The sequence below is a fragment of the Macadamia integrifolia genome, chromosome 13 (genome assembly GCF_013358625.1).
Source record: "Macadamia integrifolia cultivar HAES 741 chromosome 13, SCU_Mint_v3, whole genome shotgun sequence".
In the NCBI taxonomy this organism is placed as follows: Eukaryota; Viridiplantae; Streptophyta; class Magnoliopsida; order Proteales; family Proteaceae; genus Macadamia; species Macadamia integrifolia.
The window spans coordinates 93,617-103,305 of record NC_056569.1 but is presented as its reverse complement, the minus strand read 5'-3'; positions in this window follow the sequence as shown (position 1 = coordinate 103,305).

Below are 9,689 nucleotides of genomic sequence, written 5' to 3'. Positions count from 1 at the left end.
TATTGATATATATCCTACAATACATACCGATATGCATCAATACACCACCAATACACATCGATACGATACGATATGCCTTGATACGACTATGAAAATTATAAAATTGAGGTAAAATTAACGTTTCGATATGTATTGGTACGTATCGGTGAGTATCAGTATGTATTGATCGGTACGTATCGGTATATATTGGCACATATCGGTGAGTATCGATATATATCGGTACGTATTGGTGAGTATTGATACATATCGGTGAGTATTGGTATATGCCGATACAGTGCGCTATGATCATATAACGGCCAAGATGGGTAATTTTTCAGAAAAACACGATTTTTTGAAGGTTTTTTGTTCCAAAGTTGCTGTCAGCCATATTTCTCTCTAACTAAAGTGGAAATCAAGGTTGGGAACAAGGATTTTACATTTATGGGACAACTACAGACCTTGAATTCTTAGTACGATACCCTCAATTTAGTGTTTATACATAATACATGTTATCAATAGTTTTTTTTAACAAATTCTTTATGCAAAAGTGTTTAAAAAAATGTTTCCTATCCATTTATGTGTGTATCTTTAGCGTATCTTAGTGTATCTCCGATACGATACGATACTCTCCGATACGTATCTTAATTTTGGCCAACCGATACGGCAACCGATACCGATACTTTAATCCTTGTTGAGTATTACCTTTGATTTTCCTTATTGCAATCACTTATTGAAGTTGCACCTTAAGAGATTGGGGAGTTGTTTTATCTTGGAGGTAAGGACGTTGGTCAACCCGGCTGCATACAAGTAGGGGACGTTCAAATACCTTAAGGAGAGTATTCTTATACTACTCAACTCTATATTTTTTTAAGGACTTCTGTTTACAATTCTACATATTCGTTTTGACTTATAAGTGATACTCTCCTTCTTGATTTAATAATATTTTTATTGAGAGAATTGTCAAAGTCTTTTACCTATTGCCATGTTTTGTTTATTATAGGCAAGAGAGATTTTACAATGCATAACAATTCCTTAGGAAACGAGGCGACCCACACACCCATATGGGGGTAGTCAACCCGCTCACTTAGAGATAGAGTGGGCCACATCATTTTTTTCCCAAATTAACTACTTTTTACTTTAAACAAAATGAAATACATCTAGATTGGCTACATATTAAATTGGTAAAAATTTTCCTATACCCATGGTGAAAATAATCTGAGGTCATAATTATTTTTAGAAGAAGTTGGTGTTGCCCCTAGGGGTCTCAACTCATGGTAGTGAGGCCAAGGATTCTCTATACCGATGGTATTGAGAAACTCAGTCATATTAAATTCATGTGTCATGCATAGAATATACAAGACTTTAAAGGCAAAAAGAAATTCAAGACGAGTGGAGAGAAGTCAGACAACATCTTATTCAAGTGTCCGCCCAAGATCCTATGGAATTAGAAAGTGAAAACGTATAACATGGGGAGGTAAAAACTAAATGAAACTTACATAACATGTGATTATCGATCCTCTTCCTCATGAAAATGAGTGAAAGTCACAGAAGTAGGTTGGAGAATCATGGTTGAAGTTATCCATAATCATGTTAGGATCAGGGTTTCTAAGTTCATGAAAAGGTAAAAGGAGAACTATCACTTATTTAAGTGGTTTTTTATAAACTTTAAACTTATTTGGTAGAAATGAATAGTACCTTAAGCAGAAAAAAACCTTAACAATTTTTGTGGTTTGTTGAACTTCGAAATTTCTTAATATAGAGAGAATATTCTTTACTACATACTGTATGTGATAGAGGACCTCATATTCATCCATGCTGCAAGAACATGGGGCAAGTCACACTTTTCCCTTCCGATTTTTCACTTGAAGTTATCCTTTTATACAATGAAGGTATATGATTTATTTGAACAATGCAATGGTTTGAGACAGAAGGGAAATTGGAGTAGTTGAAATATTTCTAGCTTTAAATATTTATAAGCAATGGACAGTGATAATAATTTTGTGATGTTATTTTAAATGCCATCGCGTTTTTCTTAATTTTTAGAGAAAATTGCATTGCCATCCCCTGAACTTTGGTTCTTATTCAACGTCACCCCCTGAACTTTTCGAAACATCAAAGCCACCCCTTAAAAATTCTAACAATTTCAAATCATTCCATACCGTTAGCCGACCATGTCAAGTGAATGAAAATCTGTTATTTTTTTACAATATACCCAAAACACCCCCACCTATTGTGAGAGGACAATATTGCCCTCCCTTTCATTTCTTCTTCTAAACCCATCTCCCTCTCACTCCTCACTCTCTCAAATAGGGTCGAACAAGAAGAAGTATGAAGACAGTAACCTGCAACTCGATCGTTCCCTCCGGCGTGCGATTTTCAGGTAGAAAGCTGACCGGCGTGCGAACCTCTCCCCTCTGGTATATTCTGTATATTCGTCTCTAGATCCGGTGGATTATGGAGAGAGTGAACTTTGCAACACTATAAAACCTTCATCCCCTTCCCTCCCATCTATCCTTCCATCATCTAACCTTGTTTGTACAGATTAAGGGAAATATACCAGTATAAGCTAGGTTGCAGCTAGTCATGGGGCCTCAGCGGAAACAGTTGCAGGTGCTTAGTGCACTTGATTCAGCTAAGGCCCAATTATACCATTTCAATGCAATTGTGGTTGCTTGTATGGGTCTCTTCACTAAATCTTATGATATCTTCTGCATCTCCCTTGTCACAAAGTTGCTTGGCCGGATTTATTATTACAAAGAAGTTTCACAAAGCCCTGGTACATTACCCCCAAGTGTAACCTTAGCCATCAATGGTGTTGCCTTCTGTGGCACCCTCGCCGGTCAGCTCTTCTTTGGGTGGCTTGGAGATAAGATGGGTAGGAAGCGTGTGTATGGTCTCACACTTGTGCTCAAGGTAGTTTGCTCCATTGCTTCTGGCCCTTCCTTTGGTCATTCACCCAAAGGAGTAATAGCTACCTTATGTTTCTTCAGGTTTTGGTTAGGTTTTGGTATTGGAGGTGACTATCCATTATCAGCAACAATTATGTCTGAGTATGCTAACAAGAAGACCAGATGTTCTTTCATTGCTACAGTGCTTGCTATGCAAGGTTTTGGTAACTTAACTGTAGAGGTTCGCACGCCGGAGGGAAGAGGTTCGCACGCCGATCAGCTTTCTATCTGAGAATCGCACGCTGGAGGGCATGATCGAGTTGCAGGTTATCGTCTTCTTCCTTCTTCTTGTTCGACCCTATATGAGTGAGTGAGGAGTGAGAGGGAGATGGGTTTAGAAGAAGAAATGAAGAGAGGGCAATATTGTCCTCTCACAATAGGTGGGGATTTTTTGGGTAGATTGTAAAAAAACTAATAGATTTTCATTCACTTAACACAGTCGGCTAACGATCGAGACCGATTTGAAATTGTTTGAATTTTTAGGGGGTGGCTTTGACGTTTCGAAAAGTCCAGGGGGTGGCGTTGAATAAGGACCAAAGTTCAGGGGGTGGCAATGCAATTTTCTCTAATTTTTATTCATCTCCTTCTTCCTTTTGCTTCATTAACATACATCAATCCCAACAATAAAATTTGAACCCAAAATGGTATTCAAAATTACAATTATTTCCATTTTATAGTTTATACTTTATATATATATATATATATATATCATACAATCATACATCATACAATCATACAATCATACAATCATACAATTATATAAAAGCATGTACTCATGTTTCATAGCTAATTTTTTTTTAGACTATTTTATTTTTCTTACTCATTTAAATGTCTTTTATTTCATACTATTTTCTTACTTGCTATTGACTATTTTTTGTAAATTGATGGTACCAATACGCTCAATATTTTTTTTCAATTTATTATAAAATCAAGAATTAAGGATTTCCTTCCTGTTTTAAAAAATCCACATTCTCGATCTCAAGGTAAGAAGAAAAACGAATCCACTTTTTATGGGAAACTTTTCTTTTTTCCCATTTTTAACTCCTTTTACATCCACTATTGGGATTTTTTAAACATATACTCTTTAATCCTAAGTCTCTCTTAAGGCTGAGAAGATAATACCAAAATTAGTCGTTTCCTTAACCGTTCTTCCCTCCCTCTCGACTTTCTTGCTGGAGAAAGAGGAACACCAAATCAATTCCTTCCATAAATACTGAAATAAAGTGGACAAAATTTCTTAAGATAAAATGGATAAAGACATGTCAGAAGTAACTACCATAAATTACTGAAACAGCTTTGAATCCAAGAGGAAAACGATGCCATAATAATTATAGGGCGAGTGGTAGCAGGACGTACGTATTGCAATCTTATTTTCACATTCTTTTAATATTAACCGTCCATTTAAGTTTAGATTAATCTAAACCATCTATTAGTTTTTTATATTGTAACTGATTCCTAGTTTTTAGGGTGGAGAGATGACAGATGTAGTTACTAAACTTGCCTAATATTTTTTTATATAAATAAATAAAAAAATCTAATATAAACGGACTCCTCCTTCAATTTTGTTGGGAAATCTCAATTCTCTCTCTCTCTCTCTCCTCTTGCTTTTTCTTCAACGTTGTTCCTTCTTTCTACAGCCGCCATCATCATCATCTCTCTCTCTCTCTCAAAATAGGATGAGATAAGAAAAAAATCAACATAATTATTTTCAGGCATTGAGCATATGAGAGACTTGGTCACACATATCCAAATACCATGTTTATATATTAATCATCAGGGAAGGGATTTGGACAGTAAAATTTGCATGTATGGCAAAAGACAAATTTGAATTTATAAAGTGAACAAAACTGTTGAATATCTAGGATTTTATTATTACTTATTGGGTAGATATTATTAACCTATGAGAATTTACCATGGATGCAAATCTTCACTAAAATTGATAAACAAAACTTCAACTAGACTGGAGAGCGGTGAAAGAGGAAGAAGAAAGAAAGAACAACCTCGAAGAAGAAGCAAGGAAAGAGAGAAAGAGATGATCGAGATTTCTAAACGGAATGAAAGGAGGAGTCCATTTATATTGGGATTTTTATTATTTATTTATTTAAATATTAATAATATTAAACAGAGTTGTAACTGTTTACAACTCTGTTAGTAAGATTAACATATTTAACACGTGTCAATCATATCACTTACGTGAACATTCACCGAGCTCCGAACGTTCCGCATTCCTATTTTTCTGCACGTGCCGCAACCATTTTGCCATAATTATTAAAAAAAAAAAAACTCCTCTCTCTCTCTCTCTCTCACGTTCCTTTTTCTTTCTATCTTGCCACAGTCTAATTTTATATTATTCTATATTTATACCCAAAAAAAAATCTATATTTTTCCCCAATTGCTTTCCTAATTTTCCTAATTTCATTTTAATTTCTTAAACAATAATAAATCTCTAATGAGTAATTATTCATTTCTTCTTTCCTTTTTATAATTTCACATTTTGTGTCCTAATACTGATAAAAATCAGATATCAAAGAAGGAATAAAATTGAGAAACCAGAAATCTAAAGTTGAAACCTTAGTTTGAAGATGTTCTACTCACACTGCTTTCTTGCAAAGAGAAGTCCTTTATGGACGATTAGGATGGCAGCGCATATGTAACAAATTCGAAAACCCCAAATCATAGCCACTGATATACCTTCATGGCTTCATCTATCAGTATGTCCTCATTGTTATTCCTTTCATTCGACTTTGTTCAAATGTTTGTAAATGGGTTCAAAATTTGGGCCAAAGCCAAAGTTCCCTTTGTATATATATATATTTTTTTATCTCCTGAAGCAATTACTTATTCTTCCTTTTCTTAGTTCATCGCTATTCCTTATTGTTTATCATTGAAAGCCGGAAGGACATCTTTAAATTCTATTTTTTTTTTTTTAAGAAATTAGAAAATTATGTTTACTTGGAGGGCCAAGAAGGTCGTTCTGATTTTTTATGAGTACCTTACACCATACGGGTTGGACACATCAAACGGGAACTCTTTATGAGTGCCACATCTCCAGTATATCTCAAGATGACGCTTTGTTGCCATCCCTTTGTGTTATTTATTGGTAGTTTATTATGAGAATATTCTACGTATCTTTGATTCAATGTGTATGCAATGTTTACCGTGTGTTTCTTTTACTTGAGTTAATTTCTTCCTATTGTTTTTTTTCTTATGGTGCCTTTAGATTGTATAATGTTCCCGGAAGTCCCAATTGCGCTAAGATTGTCAGCACACCTTTTATTGGGTGGTGGCGTTATATATTCAAAGAAGGTGGAGTATCTTTGGCATGACAGCAATATGATATGGAAGTCAATAAATATTGTCTTTGGCTCATGAGATGTTAATCTACTAGAGGATGCAACTCATGCTCCGTTTTATGCTGTTACTTTCTAAGAAACATTTGAGTTTCATGCTTGGAATTTGGATAATTTGTTCTCTTTTGATGGGTAATATTTTTCTGGTCCTTCTATCCTATGTGTATCTTATGTTCTATTTCAACTTGTTGAGTTAATGTTTGTATTTTGCTTCTCAGATCACTAGATAATCATCTCAAGAATTGTGAAGAGATTACACTGACAGGTTTTAGTCTTGGATAATTGGTGATTGCATTTGAGAACTTTTTTTGTTAGCGCTAGCGCTAGCTGTATCATCTCATTGGTAAGTCTTGTGATGCTTGGTTGTATCATTGGATAAATCTTGTGACTCAGCCATATCTCCCACCACGGCTGTACATATCTTTCCTACCTCAGCTGTACATATCTTTAGAGTAAAATTAGGAAACTATTTGAATTAGATTAGATTTTTCCTATTATTTCATGGAGACAATCTCTCCATTATTTTGTATTTATATCTTCCTTTTTCAGTCAATGAAATCATACGAATTATAACCCAATCTCATCTTAACATGGTATCAGCCTAAAATCCGATCCTTTCTTCCTCCATAGAGAATCCAAACCCCACACCTAGTGTTGCAACTTTTGAAACTGGCTCCACCACTGTTGCTGTAGCTTCTAATCCTATCTCACCATATTACCTTCACAACTCTGTTCATCCTGGAACTCCTCTTGTCACCCAGCTGCTCAATGGTAATATTTTTCCCACATGGAATCGGTCAATTACTATGGCCCTTCAAGCCAAGAACAAACTTGGTTTTGTTGATGGAACGCTCAAGCCACCCGCTGCCGACTCTCCTCATCTTCATGCTTGGGGTCGTTGCAATTCTATGGCCACTTCATGGCTCATTCACTCCACTATTCCTTCAATTGCTAATATCATCCTCTGGACAACAACTGCCAGAGATGTCTGGACTGATCTTCATGCACGGTTCTCTCAACAAAATGCCCCTCGGCTTTTTTAGATCAGACACTCCATTGCCAATCTCGCACAAGGAACTGAATCCATCTCCACATATTATACTACGATAAAGGCTTTCCGCGATGAATTGTCCTCCTATCGGTCTCCTCCATCTTGCACTTGTGGTGCAATTACCACACTAAATACTCTCCTTGACACTAATGCCTTGATGGATTTTCTCCCAAGTCTTAATGATTCATTCTCCGTTGTCCACAGCCAGATACTCCTCATGGACCCACTTCCTCCTATGGCTAAGGCTTACTCTCTGCTTCTTCAAGAGGAGCGCCAACGTTCATTACAGGGCTCTCGGCCAGCCCCACTTGAGCAGGCTGCCTTAGCGGCCCAACACACCACTTCTCGACTGATTCTAAAGGCACGAACAAGCCTTGCTATCATTGTAATTATTGTAATATGGATGGTCATTCCGATTCGTATTGTTTCAAACCGCATGGATATCCTCCAAATTAGACTCCTCGAAATGGTGATAGCACTAAACAGAAACAAAGACTTGGCCATGCTACTCCATGGTCACCCTCTGTCAACATGAAACAGGCCACTGATTCCGCTGGTGCTCCTACTATTACCGCCGATCAACTCCAACAGCTACTTGCTTTGCTCCCATCTGGTAACACGCATCCATTGGCCAATGTCATAGGTACCGCCCTTCTTGCAATACCCCATTCCTCTGTATGGATCATTGATACCGGGGCTACAAATCATATGATCTCCAACCCTCTTTTATTTTCCTCATCCATCCCATCCCCTAAACCCTCTACCATACGCTTACCCAATGGTTCTACAGCTCCTGTTACCCACATTGGGAATGTCTCATTATTTTCCCATCTCTCTCTTTCTAATGTCTTACTTGTTCATTCCTTTCAATATAATCTCCCTTTTGTGAGTAAGCTTACTACTCAAACACCTTGTCTCATTACCTTCTCTAATGACTCTTGTTTTTTTCAGGATCGGCAGACGAAGACGATTTTTACGATGCGTAAAAGACATGGTGGTCTCTATTTCTTGGATTCGTCTCCTGCCTCAACTCATGTCACCACCTCTCACTTATAGTTCAATCTTTGGGACTGGCGTCTTGGTCACCCCTCCCTTTCCATTTTTCACCACTTAAAAAATTTAGATGCTCATATTTCCCTTTCCAATAAGCATATTTGTATTGTGTGCCCTCTTGCAAAAGAGTCTCGTTTACCATTTCCTACTAGTAATATTTCAACTACACATTGTTTTAATTTGGTGCATATGGATATTTGGGGACCCTATCACAGTCCCTCCTTACAAGGGTCCTGTTACTTTCTGACTATTGTGAATGATTTTACACGTGCTACATGGGTTAATAATGAACCATAATCTAAAACCCAACCTATTTTACTCATTTTTTTTCAAATAGTCAATACTCAGTTTCATGCCAAAATTAGACGGGTCTGCTATGATAATGGACGTGAATTTTTCAATAACGATACCCTCCCATTTTTTCAACAATTATGGGTGTTACAAGAATCCAGTTGTGTCCAAACCCCACAGCAAAATGGAATAGTTGAGTGCAAACATCGCCACGTCCTTACTATTGCCAAAGCCTTACGCTTTCCAGCCAACTTACCTTTAGTTTTTTTGGGGGATTGTGTACTAACCGCTTGTTATCTCATCAACCGTTTACCCACTAAGGTGCTTTATGGAAAAACTCCCCGTGAAATACTTTTTCAAAAAAAAACCCCTTCTCTCCAATCTCAAAGTGTTTGGTTGCCTCTGTTTTACTCGCCAACCAAACATAAAGCATAAGTTTGATCAAAGGGCCCTTCTTGGCATTTTTCTTGGCTATCCCCATGGCCAAAAGGGATACAAGGTATATGATCTGACGACCAAGGTCAGTTATGTTTCACAGGATGTTATATTTCATGAACATGTTTTCCCATTCCATTTGCACTTTGAACCTTACCCATCCCCCTCTTATGTTTTTCCCATTCCCATTCCAGAACATGATGTTCTATTACCTATGCCTACGGCCAACCTTACCCCTACGGCTACTACTCCAGTTATTTCTCCTCCAATTACTATACAACCTAACCCTTCCCCTTCCCCTTCCCCGCTTACAACTTCTCACCCCTCTCTTCCTATTCTCAACAAATCCCGGCCCTCCTCCACTGTTAAACCACCAAGTGATCTTCAAGATTATCACTTGTCCCTTGCCCAAGCAACTTCGTCTTCCACTGTTGGTCAAGGTATGTCTCACCCTCTTTCTAACCGTTTAAGTTATCATTGTTTCTCCCCTCCCCATATGTCTAACTGCCTTACAGTTACCACTGAACCAACTTCCTTCGCTGAGGCCATGAAACATCTTGAATGGTGCAATGCTATACAAAG